Here is a 15,059-nt window from a genome sequence, read left to right as displayed (position 1 = left end):
AAAGGAGTGATTGTAAGTATGCAGATTCCTTCTATTATTGTCTGCACTATAACTGCAGAAAAATCAACAAATTTGAGGTTGGCTGCAAATTTTTGACTTGAACTGAAAGGGGAAAATCTGCAATAAATCCATGAACAATGCAAGACCAAAAATTGTGAAGAAAATCCACAGTAATTCCAACATGTGTAAATGTACCATAGAAGTGCCAAACCCTAGCCCACTGCTGTTCCTAACTGTGGTGCATGTGGATTTGTGGACCCACTATGCCACAAGATCGGGTCTGCCCAGGAAGGGGAGTAACTAAGCGGCTACCTTGGTGTTCACTGAAGACTCTAGTGGTGAGGTCAGGCTTGTGTGGCAGGTACCACTCCTTAGCAAAACCCGGTAGTGCAGCTGCTGACACTAATTTAGAGCTTAGTTTAGACATGCCAATCTAGGATACTTTATCAGGGTTTGGCAACTCATAGACCGAGGGGTAATGATCATGCATTGGCAGCACCAGAACCAGGGAACTTAGGGCACAGGACTGGTCACAACAGGACCAGTTGTTAATGTCCAGTCAATGGCTGCTCAGGGACTTGGGGACGAGTTTCAGGCACTGGCTGCTCTGAGATCAGGGGATGAGATTGAGGCACTGGCCACTCCATGACCAGGGAACGAGGTTCAGGCACTGGCAGCTCCAGAACCAGGGGACAAGGTTCAGGCACTGGCCGCTCATTGACCAGGGGACTACAGGTACAGGACTGGCTACACCAGGCCAGGGAATAATGTTCAGGCTCTGACTGCACCAGGATCAGAGGACCTTGCACAACTCACTAGTAGTGCACCTTGCTATCTAATGATTTAATACGCTGATTGGCAATGCCCTAGGGGAGAGGGAGTCTTCTATACAAGATGCCTCAGAGCTATTCGCTGGGAGCTTTCTTGCAGGTTTACTACTTATGCTAAATACCTCTCAGCTACAAGGGCAAAATGCGCTCGCTGCCCCTTTAAGAATGTGGATGAACTGGCATGGGCGTATTAAGAGCTGCGCACACATGAAGCAGAAGGGACATGCCCGAAGACCATTCCACGGGGCTGGGATGGTGAATAAGCTGGCATTCCTACATGGAGGGGGAAGAGGACACCATGCAGGGGCACCGGCAGCAGTGCTACCGTCTCCATTGAAGACTTCTTCTCAAGAACATTACGGCCCTAATTCATTAAAGCTTTTACTGTAGAATTCTGGTGTAAAAAGCTTTGAAAAGTTGCTAAATTTTTTTCAAAACATGAGAGTGTGAAAAATGTTGTCACTCCACTCCATCACCTCATAAAGACTTTTATTCTTTTGTGCCTTATATATGTCTTCAACTCCTTTTACATCCATTTTGCATGTGGTCTACCTCTGCTTGGGGCCTCAGTACTGCTTGATCAAAGATCAACTTTTTCATCACATCCGTAAGATTCTGGAAAATTTTTCTCCATCATCAAAGTTCAAAACATCAATTCTTGTTCATTTTTCTGGGCTGGCAGCTGTCACATCCATAAAGGATCTTAGAAATAGTGTATGATCTGATACCAGAAAATTCTGATCTCGGTTTTCATAAAGATTTGTTTATTTTAGAAAATAAATCACCAATGTTTCACTTTCAGACAAGACAGGAGATATTGAGCAGCACTTTATATATTGATAAAGGAAATCGATTTGGCAGGAGTAACGGGTTCTTATCCTCATGTTAAGATGCCTTAGACATTGGACTTTAGTGGATGAAACTGGACTCCATCTGCACCAGTATAGACAATGGCCCTTCGGTGCATACACCCAAAGCCCATTTTGTAGGGTGGGATTCGGTCGTAAGCCTCAATGGTACCACTGAACATGGTTGAGAACGCACCCTAATACCTTAATACTAAGGCATCCCTTATGCCACAAGCGTAGTTTAGGTATAAAGTTTAGGTACACCAATGTGGGGCTGGGATGAACTTATCTCAATAGATTTAAAATGGGAATTTTTATCAGAGAAATTTTCTTCTCTTCCCCTTGCATCTTAAACTGGCCATCCACTATGGAAAAATAAGGTCAACTCTAGACTGCCAGCACAGTGAGGTGTCAGGATACACCTGCTATCATAATTTATGAAGAGGGGAGCATGAAAGATGAGAAAACAGGTAGTGGGAGACACATAAAGATCTGGTTGAGCTTTCTAGCAAGTCTTTTATCTCATATCAGAGCTGGATTCATATATACACAGCTCAAAACTGTTGTATATTGTCATCATTGCTTCTGATTCTACTGTATGTGTGGTAGGTCAGGAATGAAGTGCAGGAATAACCCGTGCTGTATATTGAGAGATAGGAGATATCTTAGCACCTAGTCTCTTTCTCCCAGCTCAGAGTCAACTGCAAATTAAAAGATAAGGGAAAATGAGTAAAAATGGAAGATGCAGGTCATACAATGGCCACATATAGCTTTATTCCTAATGTACACACACAGAACCGCTTATTCTGAACATTTTCACAAAAGTACAGTTGTTCTTTAAGGTCTAATGAAGTTAAACAAGTATAATTCGGTAATAGAGCATCTTCATGAAAGAATTGGCTCCAGTTTCAGCCACAGAACTTTTCCAAGTCTCTCACCTGCAGACCAGATGTGCCCATGTTTATAGGATAGCAATGCCTTCTACAATATACATTGTGACATAATTAACATCAATTATCAAATTGTAGCTGACATTCCTCCATCCCTCGAGTAAACACCATCCTGTGTTTTCATTGCCTAAATTCAAAGACCAGAATCACAGTGACAGCTGTTCGAGGTAGTGACTGGTTCGGCGCCCTGCTGTCCCCGAGAGCTGACAGTCCAACCCGATCACATCATTCTATAATATTAATAGCTTTTCTGTTTAAAATGTGATCAACACTTGTTTGCATCTTGTATGATGCATGAAGCTGATGACCCCCCAGTGGGGTCTATTGAAACATGGACATTTTTGCCTGGAAAGTGTTGATTCCTCCCAATTTGCATTGTATTCGTGAGATCTAGTCCCTAAGCTGCATTCTGTGGGACATTACTTTTGATAGTGTTGAAGATACTCGATGCTAGTAACAAGAAACCAGCAGAATTGTGAATGTATAGTGACCGATGTGACTGTGCTGTATTAAGGGGCCTCTATGAGGGCGACAGGACCTGTGCAGGAGGTGGGCCCACTGATGACAGTGCTTATTTCAGCTCGAGACCCGCTTGATTCCTGCCAATCAGAGGTGGGCAGCTGACGTCGCAGTGCCAGTCACAGGAGATGCAATTATTACATTGTGCGGGGCCATGTATGTCTCCAAAGGATTTAGGACACTACAAGAGCCCATACATCTGACCAATATGCAGATGGAGACCCAGGTTCAAATTTTGCACAGGGGCCAATCAGACTCTAAGTACAGCACTGAAAGGCACTGATGTGTGGAATGGGTTTCTTTAGGATTGGACTGATTGGTGAATCTGATATGTAACAAAGTTTCACCCCAGCCTATTTTCATGGACCTTACTGTAAATGCAGACTCTAAGGAATCATATCTATGTTTGGTATTGTGTTCTCCCAGTCATAAGGTCTTTTGGATTGTTCACCGGCCTACTATTCCTTCCTGCTCTGTCACACTCCCCATTACAAACTTGTTGGCAGTGGAGGGATCAGAGCAGAGGGAATGAAGAACAGTAGCCCAGCAACGAATGTAATCACAACCTCAGGATACAGGAATTGGACTGCGGAGAAGCTACAAACAAAGGCCCGTGAATTAGAGGTCAGCTACAAAGAACTGTTCAAAGGTCAACAGGTTTTGGAAGAAGCTAGCCTACAAGATGGCACAAGAGAGGGATTCCCAGAGCAATTGGAGGAAAGACGGGACCTGGAGGTAAATATCCGGAAAAGTCATTGCGTTGTGTGGTATGAGGAGTAGGTGGCATTGCTGGTTGATGGAGCCACCATAGAAGATAAACGGGAGGCAATTTGGAGAGCTCATGAAAGGCAGTTCACTGTGCAATCAACTAGGTGCCCCAGGCAGACATTAATCACAACACCCACCATTAGAGAAGGCCCCAGAGTGTCCTGCAAAGACTTTAAACTATTTAATGAGGCTCCAGGGGACATTGAAGAATTCTTACAAGGCTTTGCATATCAATTTCAATTAGTGGTAATTCTCGAAATGGTGCAGATCAGACATCTGGTGAGGCTCTTAGAGGGTGGAGCTGAGGACAATCGGTGGAGCCGCGAGTATGAGGACATTAAAGAAACCATATTAGAACATTATGCAGTTACACCAGACACTTATAGGACTCAGTTCGGCTCGTTAGCCTGTATTGGGGAAGGCAAAGAATCCAGGAACTCACATATTGAGTAATAACTGTTTTCTTGCAATCAAAGCAAATCCATAGACATTTCAGACCATCCCGTGCTTTTATCAATAATGGGGAAGGCTCTTTTAAAATGTATGCCCATAGGATCAAACAGGTGTGTCATCGCTTGCTAGAGGGAGAGGGGGCCCTAACTTGGGAGACCATCATCCGTGTTATCATAAAAGAACAGTTCTTTGCCAAATGGGTGTGTGAGAGAAAACCAGCAACAATAAAACAAGCTGCCTCTTTTGCAGATGAGATTCTCACTATCAAGCCTCAGTGTAAAAAAGCTACTGGTGGATGGAGAAAAATCTACCAGCACCCCACCACTGATGGTCCCTTGTCCTTTAGTCCCCAAGGTTTGCTGTCCCACTACATCAATCACCTTCCAGCCAGTCCTACCTCATTCTCTGGAAAGAAAATAGTAGAGCATGTGTTATGTTTGTGGGCATCCCAGGCACCTGCAGATCATATGCCCAGCTATCCAGTGGAGGAATCATCTTCAACCTTCAACCCCAACAACCACCTCATGCACCTTCACATGGATATCAGCCTCCAGGTTCAATTATTTCTTTTTCCAGAGTGAAAATGGGAAGATGTGAGACACAGCATCGATATTACCTATGTGGGCAGCCAGGTCATCTGCAAGACACCTGCCTTCGTGGCCAACTTAGGAATAACCATGCACAATATCGGCCTATCAATTATTTACAGCCAAATACATTGGAGGAAAAGGTGTCACCACTCAAAGTTGATTTGCCTAATGACTCAGTCACCCATGTACGACTATTAGGGGTTTATGTGGTATGGGCCACAGCTATGAATTCCTGTATTCATCAAAGAAAGCACTTATAGGAGTTTGTGCTGGATGGTCGGAGAGTTCTTGGTTTTTGGGACTGTGGGGCATTTCTCACCATAGCTGATCCCAGAGTGCTTCAGCCAGAGACAATATAGCAAGGACCTGGAATTACCACTGAACTAGCTGGAGGCCAATGGAGTAATATCCCAAAAGCATTAGCAGAACTGGACTTTGGCTTTGGAGTCAATCAATACGTGGTTGGGGTGATGAGTGGCAGCAAAGTCAAAGAGGATGTGCAATGGAGTTTGGGCCTTCAACCCTACAACTTCACCATACAATAAATAAGATGGAGCCAACACCAAAATGCTGATAGATTCTCCATACAGGAGGAGCCATGTGTCCCGTCAGTCATATCTACATGTACTTGACAAGTGATCTGTTGAGGTTCCTAGTCTGTAAACAAGTTGAGAGAGGAAGGGGTTGTAACAGAGTGTCAGCCCTCAGCCTGTTTTCATAGACCATACTGTAATCATATCTAAATTAGCAGTTTTTGCTCTGCATCTGATGGGGACATGTGTGTGTTTGTTCCTCTCTGAAGGGGGCCTCCCTAATATACAACCCTGCAGACAGACTGTAGACAGGGCTCCGGGAACCTTCTTCATCCTTTGAGGTACCTGTAGCAAATGTTTAAGGGGGTGGGGTGTGAGTATCTCTGCCCAACCAGGGAACTGATTTCAAGAGAGGTAGAACAATAAGCCACAGGTTTGGTTTGATAGTTTGTGCCGTGTCTTTTGAAGGGTGAGGATCTGCTTCTGGTCCTGGTGTATGGAAGATTGGAGATCTGTTGCTGCAGCGCCCCAGAGTCCTGGTCGTTGCAGTACTGATGCTCCGCCGCTAAGGGGGGCTATGGTACGTCTGATGGCACTGAAGGAGTTCACCTGACCAGGTATCACAGACACCAATACACTTCACAGTCTGGCCTCCCGGGGGAGCTAAGGGTGCTATGTATTAGGCCACTCCTCACAATCTGGTAAAACTGGGGGTTAGATAGGAAGTTAGTCAGAAGCTGACTGGGTTGGAACCAGGCAACATCAGGCTGTCTCACCCAAAATCACCTAAGCAGACACAGGGGGTAACATTTGGAGAGGGGCGACTCTAGGGTCCTGGAAGACCTCCGAGCCTACCCGTCATACGGGTGCGTCCTAGCCATATCATCTGGGGGGACGAAGAAGAACATCAGCCGGAGACCAGGGACCGCAGCCGCCACGGTCAGGAGATGTCCACTACCGGCTGATGTCTTGCAATTTACTATGAAGCTTAAAAGTGCTTTGCAAACTGTATATAGTTAACTGTCCGTCTTTCTATGTGTCTTCTTGCTGCTACAACCCGACTTGGGTTAACTCTTAAAGGGATCCCTTAGTTTACCCGGGATCCCTATTTTTGCCTTTTTGCTTTTGTTTCTCGTTCATCATTGTTGAAAAGAACTGCTGGATCATGAACACTGCATGATTACAAACTTATTGTAAATAGTTTGCACCTTCTTAAAGGTGCCCTTTACTGGTTTTACAAAGAAAAGGACTCTTTGCGAAGAAACTATTCTTGGAAACAGCACCGGAGTCCTTGCTGTATACGAACTTGCAGCTTGAGAAGTTGCACTACCTCCGAGAGACTTGGTCCCTTCTTAAAGGGGACGTTCACCAATAGCACTTAAAGCCGAATAATGCTTACATGTCGAAGTTATATGTAGTTAGCTAGTTAATTGTAAGAAATGTTTAATAATGTGTTAGAGAATGAGGACAGGAAGTGAACCCGTACGGGGTTAGTCGGTGAGTCCTCCTAGGAGCCGTACAGAGATGGCTCAGTGATCCTAAACTGAGAGAAGGTTGATAAGTTCTATACTGTTTATAGTAGCAGAAAGGCAGTAGGCCCGGATGAGGAATGGGGCGGTCCTGCAACAGAGCGAGAGGCAGTAGGCCTGGGGCAGATAGACAGGCGGTCCTGCAGATGTAAAGGTGGAAAATGAAGAAAAGTTGATTAGCCTTATAGTGTTTTATAAGAAGGTCTTTAGTGGATTCAGCGTATATGTCCTTAAAGGCAATGTTAAATTATTGTTCAGAAATTGCACTAAGTAGAATACCTGGTTGGGTAAGAGAAGTTATTTATAGTATGTTATTTAAAATATTTAACCATGTTTGTAACGTTCAAGTGTCCTCACCTCCCATAAAGGGAAGCTCTGTTCAAATTTACTTATTGTTGCATTTCAAAAATTGTATGTCTTTTTGCTGACATGTATTGTTGTTTTCTTCCCAGTCCAGGAGTACTGGATTTAACCGGGGGGGAGTGCAGCGCCCCAGAGTCCTGGTCATTGCAGTACTGATGCTCCGCCGCTAAGGGGGGCTATGATACGTCTGATGGCACTGAAGGAGTTCACCTGACCAGGTATCACAGACACCAATACACTTCACAGTCTGGCCTCCCGGGGGAGCTAAGGGTGCTATGTATTAGGCCACTCCTCACAATCTGGTAAAACTGGGGGTTAGATAGGAAGTTAGTCAGAAGCTGACTGGGTTGGAACCAGGCAACATCCTGTGGCAGATGGTGTTGCAGGGGAAGATTCAGGGGGGTGCCTGTCAGGGGTGGGATCCTGACAGAGGCCTAGCGAACAGAAAGAACGTTACGGGACCGCGCCTGCACTTCATTGCGGCGGTACCCCAAGAAAGGACAAGAAGCGAGGTTTATTGTGCTGAGTGAGAAACGAGATCAACGCAACAAGGAGAAACACCAGTAGGAGTCGTGCTGTAAGACGAGGCAACATCCTACTGAGGCGCGTAGCCAGTGGCCGGAACGCCGAGGAAGTATAGAGCTCCAAGCCTTACTTCAAACCTATGGCAGGACAGTCAGTTCTAGGCGGGCTGTCTCACCCAAAATCACCTAAGCAGACACAGGGGGCAACATTTGGAGAGGGGCGACTCTAGGGTCCCGGAAGACCTCCGAGCCTACCCGTCATACGGGTGCGTCCTAGCCATATCATCTGGGGGGACGAAGAAGAACATCATAATCGAGTTGTGAGGGAACTTCAGAAACAGACACAACAGTTGTGAGGACTATCCCGTAAGCACAGCAGGGAAGGACTACAACACACAAGCGCTAGTAGGTAGGCACAGATTTCCACCTGCAAAGGGAACTCTGGAGGTGCCATCGGACCGGCCGGACTCAGGTAGCCTGGTTAACTGTATTCCGGACTGGGGATCCTGAAGCCTTCAGTAAAGAGGTAAAGAGACTGCAACCTGGTGTCCTCGTTATTTACCGTGACCTACACCACACCACAACGTCATCTCATTCTCAACTTTCACTGGACGCCCCTCAGCAGGGTCACGGACCGGGCCTAGCCACTGTGACAACCCCAGGACTGAGACGCAGAGGCCCGGTACCAGGTACACCTCGGCCCTGCGGCAGTGGGGGCGCTCCATTGCCACGTGGGACATTGATGTCTTGTCCACCCTGCTTGATTTGAGGAACTAGTCTAAGGACTACTGTTGCATCTTCCTCGGCATCAGATTACTGGATGGCACCCCTGGATTTGTTACTTTTGTGTGGACAGATTACCGACTCTAAGGAATATCTATGTTTGGTGTCGTGTTCTCCTAGTCTTAATAAAGGTATTTTGGATGGTTCACCGGCCTGCTCTGTCACACATCCCATCACATGCTATATGCTCTATGTAAAACAGTGGAAAATGTGGGTAATCTGCGCTGCTGGATTCATATCCACAATAAAGGTACAATGTGAGGTATCAGGGTGTCTATGCAGTTTTATTCTAAACGCGTTTTGAAGGTGACAAACTTCTGGACGAGTACCACAAGTTTTATGGTACTCCTGAAGAACAAGTTTGTCAGCTTCTTAACACATCCAGAATAAAACTGCATAGACATCCCGATACCTCATATTGTACCTGTATTGGGGATATGAAAACAACAGCGCAGATGACCCGCATTTTCCACTATTTGATTATCATTTTGGACCCTCCAACCTTTTGGTGCTGCAGCAGCTGGAATATCTTTTTTACAACAACTATTGTTGTGTTTCACACAAACCTCACACGGTGAGCAGTTACCGCTTTTCTTTATACACTGGTATATCTGATAAAATCATATTGCACTTCCAAAACAAATTTTCTTCCCAGTCTAGTCATCATATGTGGCATCTTACTATTGTTTTCAGTGGAGTGTGGGAAATTCAGGAATGGGGAGAGGTAATTATCTGAACATCTGATCTGAGGACCTTACATAGTGTATATACTGTATTTATTCCCTCACTGGTCTGTAGTCAGTATATAGCAAGGTCTGTTGTCTGCAAACATAGGGGTTTAGTCCCAGGTTCTGTATTTTACATCATAAAAAAATGAAACTGTTATGGGTTCATATGGGTTATTGATTCTCTAAGCATTAAGTCTGGGTGAAAAGCATAGACCAGATTGCGATGATGCAGCTGGGCAGATCTTGAGGAATGACACAATAATCAAGGAAGAACAGCTCATCAGGGTATGCAAAACGGCAGAAAAACAAGCAGAGCAGGTAGCACAGATGAAGCAGAGCCACATGTGTGGATTCACATGGAACAGTAACTGTGTAGGAAAACTGGTATCTTATGGTTGGGAAGTAGTTAATCACAGGATTGCAGTCTGGTATCTTCCACCAGACTAATGGTTAAACACAGGAGTGACAAAGGAGTAAATTCAGTCTGGTATCTTCCAGCTGGACAATGGTACTAGCAGGGATGTATGAAAACTGCAACTTGTAGCAAGTAAATTGTTAAATACTGGAAAACAGTGAAGTACAATATATGCAAACTGGAGATTCACTTGAGGAGATGTGTTACCTTGATTGCAGAGATCATGTGTAGTGTTGAGCATTCCGATACCGCAAGTATCGGGTATCGGCCGATACTTGCGGGTATCGGAATTCCGATACCGAGATCCGATACTTTTGTGGTATCGGGTATCGGTATCGAAACAACATTAATGTAAAAATGTGTAAAAGAGAGAATTAAAATAAAAAATATTGCTATACTCACCTCTCCGACGCAGCCTGCACCTTACCGAGGGAAGCGGCAGCGTTCTTTGTTTAAAATTCGCGCTTTTCTTTCCTTTACGTGAAGTCCCGGCTTGTGATTGGTTGCGTCGCAGTCACATGGGCGACGCAACCAATCACAGCAAGCCGTGACGTAATTTCAGGTCCTTAAGGATTTTAAAATTACGTCCCGGCTTTGTGATTGGTTGCGTCGCAGTCACATGGGCGACGCAACCAATCACAAGCCGTGACGTCACGGGAGGCTGGACACGCGCGCATTTTAAAATGCGCGCTTGTCCAGCCTCCCGTGACGTCCCGGCTTGTGATTGGTTGCGTCGCGGTCAACCAATCACAAGCCGGGAGGCTGGACACGCGCGCATTTTAAAAATTTTAAAATGCGCGCGTGTCCAGCCTCCCGGCTTGTGATTGGTTGACCGCGACGCAACCAATCACAAGCCGGGACGTCACGGGAGGCCGTGTTTGGGGGCAGACAGCTGGAAGGACAGGACCCGGTATTATCAGCGGGGTAGAGCTGCCCCCACCGGTATACACAGCGACCGCCGCTACAGCAGAGGGGCCGGTAATAATCCGACGGAGAAAGAACAGAGATTGAGAGGGAAATTCGAAACCAGCAATTTAAAATGCGCGCGTGTCCAGCCTCCCGGCTTGTGATTGGTTGACCGCGAGGCAACCAATCACAAGCCGGGACGTCACGGGAGGCTGGACACGCGCTCATTTTAAAATGCGCGCGTGTCCAGCCTCCCGGCTTGTGATTGGTTGACCGCGAGGCAACCAATCACAAGCCGGGACGTCACGGGAGGCTGGACAAGCGCTCATTTTAAAATGCGCGCGTGTCCAGCCTCCCGTGACGTCACGGCTTGTGATTGGTTGCGTCGCCCATGTGACTGCGACGCAACCAATCACAAAGCCGGGACGTAATTTTAAAATCCTTAAGGACCTGAAATTACGTCACGGCTTGCTGTGATTGGTTGCGTCGCAGCCACATGGGCGGCACGCGACCAATCACAAGCCGGGACTTCACGTAAGGAAAGAAAAGCGCGAATTTTAAGCAAACAACGCTGCCGCTTCCCGCGCTGAGGTTCAGGCTGCGTCGGAGAGGTGAGTATAGCAATATTTTTTATTTTAATTCTTTCTTTTACACATTAATATGGTTCCCAGGGCCTGAAGGAGAGTTTCCTCTCCTTCAGACCCTGAGAACCATCAGGAATACCGTCCGATACTTGAGTCCCATTGACTTGTATTGGTATCGGGTATCGGTATCGGATTGGATCCGATACTTTGCCGGTATCGGCCGATACTTTCCGATACCGATACTTTCAAGTATCGGACGGTATCGCTCAACACTAATCATGTGTGAACAGAACTGAGAAAAGTTGTTAGCAGTTGGTAAATTGCATCCTAAGAAGTAGGTGTCAACAACATCTAGAAATCAGCTTGGCAATAATGCTGACTATGCTATGGAAGCCAGGAGTAGCAGAAGTGAATGATTAAACACCTAGCAGGAGCTAAGCCAAGTAGAAGCAAACTCTTGATAAACTTAAGTCAAAAAAATGGGAGAGAGCGTTCCATGTGAATATCACCAAGAGCAAAGGTAGGGAGGGGGAGAGGTGTCATCCTCACCTCCGGTGGTTGCACATGGCAGGCTTAACACTGTGAAATACTATTGTGAGCCGGAAGTCCTGGAGCACTTCTGCACCTTTTGCCCGCCTCGAATGTCAAGTGTAAACTTAGTGTTTAATAAATCGCTGTCTTGTTCCGGTCTGGCTTCCTCACTCCTGATGATATCCGTCCCTCTACTCCAATAAACTTGAGGCAACACAAGACAACTTAATACCCAAACACTTGAATCCTGCTTTAGCTGGCCATAGAAGGCCTAGAGTGACGATGTCAGAGGAGTTGTTAGTCCAGCGTGGACTACAGCAGAGGGATTGAGCCATAGGAAAAGAGAACAGGGACTGGCACTGGAGCCAGGACAGGAAACACATCACTGGCACCAGTCTAGAATTTTTGGAATCAATCTCGGTAAAACTGTGCACATTGGAAGTCAAAAAGGAGTGGAGCTTACATAAACCTATCCAACAGTGGTTCGTTCCTGGGCCAGGTCAGGGGAAAATGTAACTTCAGCTCTGTGTATCCCCGACAGTACACTTCAGTAGAAGAACTACCTGTAAGTAAAGAAACCTCTAATTTAAAAAGTATGTTCTTATGATAGACAACATTTTTGAATAATTTTATATTTTTGGAGTTATTTGATTGACTGATGAGCATGGCCCACTTTTTATATTGTGGACTTTTTTCTTTAGATCAGCTGGCACATGATAGCTGGCCGTAGACTCTACCCTACGTATCGCCTTCCTTCACCCCTCTCCCCTTTGTCTTGGACACAAGGAGCCTCTTATCTTATTGTGGTGTCTATGTCTCTTGCCTGTTAAGGGAACTGATTTGACTATCTAGATGTGGAGGCTATGTCACCTGGCCGTAACATGAGGCAGTGTAGAAGCTTGTCATCTCCTCCCCGGCTGTCATTTCATAGGATTGTCAGCTAAAGAAGCAGTTGTTCTCTGCCATCGGCTTGGCTGGATGTGTCGGCGTTGAACCCTCATTGTCCTGTTATTCTCACCCTGTAGCTGAAAGATACAATGGAGACCAGTGTATTATATGTCTTTCCTTCTTTTTCTTTATTATTTTTCTTAAAAGGAATATGTCATCAGAAAATGAACTATTATTTAGATCAGGTTTTAATTGTTAAATGTATTTTTGTTTTTATTTTTGACAATGGATTTTTTTTCATATCACCATTTTTATGAAAGAAAAAAACAGAAATCTTACAACTTTCACACAAGGCCATTAGACCTATTTTTGATTCTAACTTCCTGTTGTTTTGGGAAATTCACATGTACATTAGACACAATGAACACACTCCGCCCCTAACTTTGAATATATTAAAGCATCTAATGAGCGTGTGTAAAGATCATTACGAATAGAGGGAGGGCATTACCTATTGTTTGTGATCGGTAGATCCTGTTTTTTCAGCTGTCTATAGACATGCAGCCTGTCACTGGAGTCCTACCTCTGATGATAAGGAAACAACTGGAAACTCATCCTGAAAGGACAAGAAAAATGAGTCTAAAAACGCTAAAGTGGAAAATGAAAATGTTTAGGTTGCTAATTTTATTTTAAATTAAGATTGTGATATGAAAAAAACATTGAATATGTAAAAAAAATACTTACAAAAAACAAATGTTGATTACAAAATTGGTCATTTTCCCTTAGAAAAAATGTTGTTACTTTTCTTTAACTTTTTTATTTTTAATTATTATTTAATTACACATTTTTCAGAATCTTTTTCTTTTTTTCAAAATGTCATCTAAAACTTGGCAATTGAGCTTCTTGAAGGATGATCGTTTGGTAGAAACTTCTGACTTGGAAGTTTGGTCCTTAGATTATTAGTCCTTCATCTTTGAGACACAGATTGCGATAGACCTTCATTGTCCAATTTTTTATGTTTGACATGAGCACGTTTTTATGCACAACTGAGATTTCAGTTTAAAAGTATAATAATAATAATAATCAAAAATTTTTACTAGCAGCACTTTTTGCTTTTTTAAATTTTTTAATGTTTAAAACCAGGGAAGTCAAGTAGTAGTGAAAATGAATTTCTGAAAAGAAAAAAACATTGACAAATACATCTGTTAACCGCTATTGATTTATCTAAAAAGAACGCTCGAGGAAAAGAAAAATAGAATGAAACTAAAAAGTTATATAAAAGTAAGAAATCACACAATAACTCTTAATGAGCAGCCCCATAGATAGTGAGAGTGGAGCCTGTGCACTGCTGCTCCATTCTGAAGGGGGTAAATGTGTCCCGTTCTGGCTCTCTGTTGTTAGACTCCTTCCGATCCATATATCTACGATAGGTAATAAAGGGGTTGTCCAATGACTTGGTGTTCAGTAAAAAAACAACAAAAAAAAGATTTTTGGAAAAGATGAATGTGTCCTTAAAGTAAAAAATTACTCCTCAGCTAAAATCAGAATGGAAATAAAACGTTCTTCAAGCAGGTACCTTCGTGAAAAGCCACCAAGGTGTCCCGATTCCTAAGCCTGGGTGGCCATCATGCCGAGGTGAACCATTGGTGTAGAAATATACACAGGAACAATGTTGTGCTTCTATCGTGGTGGGATCTACTTTCCGATCCAACCAAGGTGCTCCAGGATGGGGATCAACTGATGGATCAAAGCAATCATTGGATGAAGGCAGTGCACAGCCACAGCTATAGTCTAACAGGGCAATTCAGTGCTCCGTACTTGGGATCGCCGATGGTCGCATTGATCCTGTGGATAGGAATAACCTAAATAAATAGCCCTCAGAATATGCTCACACCTTGAGTTGTTTTTCCTTACAAGCTATGGGTAACGAGTGAGTCACAGTGATTCTTTTAAATTAGAGCTAAAAGTTTCAGAGTAAACTAACATAGGGCTTCGTCGGTGTATGACTGATGTTGTCACCCTTCTTTTAGCACAGCCATTGCCTAGTCATACATCTGCTCATCATCATGGAGTAAGTGCTTGATAACTGGTATAATACTCCCATATAGGACCTAGAATAAGTCGCGTTACTCCAGTAGGGCGCAGAGTACTGCACATACACTGCAGGGTGCAGGCACTGAGCGCGGACTCTCTGAGAGCCTCATCTGACTCTCTATTGTGCCCTGTTTAATCCTTCCCCATTATTGCCAGGTAATTGGATGCCCATCAAAAAGAATAGGAAGACAAAGCCGTAAAGGTTACTTAGTAGATAAAAACTGGC

The 15,059-nt window shown here is 44.5% G+C and overlaps 1 long non-coding RNA gene across 2 annotated transcripts in view; it reads right to left on the bottom strand.

Annotated features, from left to right (window-relative positions):
* LOC143793149 (uncharacterized) overlaps window positions 1–15,059 on the bottom strand; it is a 69,158-nt gene that overhangs the window by 12,121 nt on the left and 41,978 nt on the right. Inside the window, exons 3-5 of one of the 2 annotated variants that reach the window (XR_013220065.1) lie at window positions 13,251–13,355; window positions 12,725–12,879; window positions 12,309–12,417 (exon numbers count right to left, since the gene is read on the bottom strand). This is a non-coding gene — a long non-coding RNA (uncharacterized LOC143793149). Of the gene's footprint in view, window positions 1–12,308; window positions 12,418–12,724; window positions 12,880–13,250; window positions 13,356–15,059 lie in introns of those variants that run through there. The other variant, XR_013220064.1, reaches the window with a different exon arrangement.

This window comes from Ranitomeya variabilis, chromosome 1 (assembly GCF_051348905.1).
Source record: "Ranitomeya variabilis isolate aRanVar5 chromosome 1, aRanVar5.hap1, whole genome shotgun sequence".
Taxonomy (NCBI): Eukaryota; Metazoa; Chordata; class Amphibia; order Anura; family Dendrobatidae; genus Ranitomeya; species Ranitomeya variabilis.
Note: the sequence above shows the minus strand (reverse complement) of the source record. Positions and strands in the feature narration are given on the sequence as shown.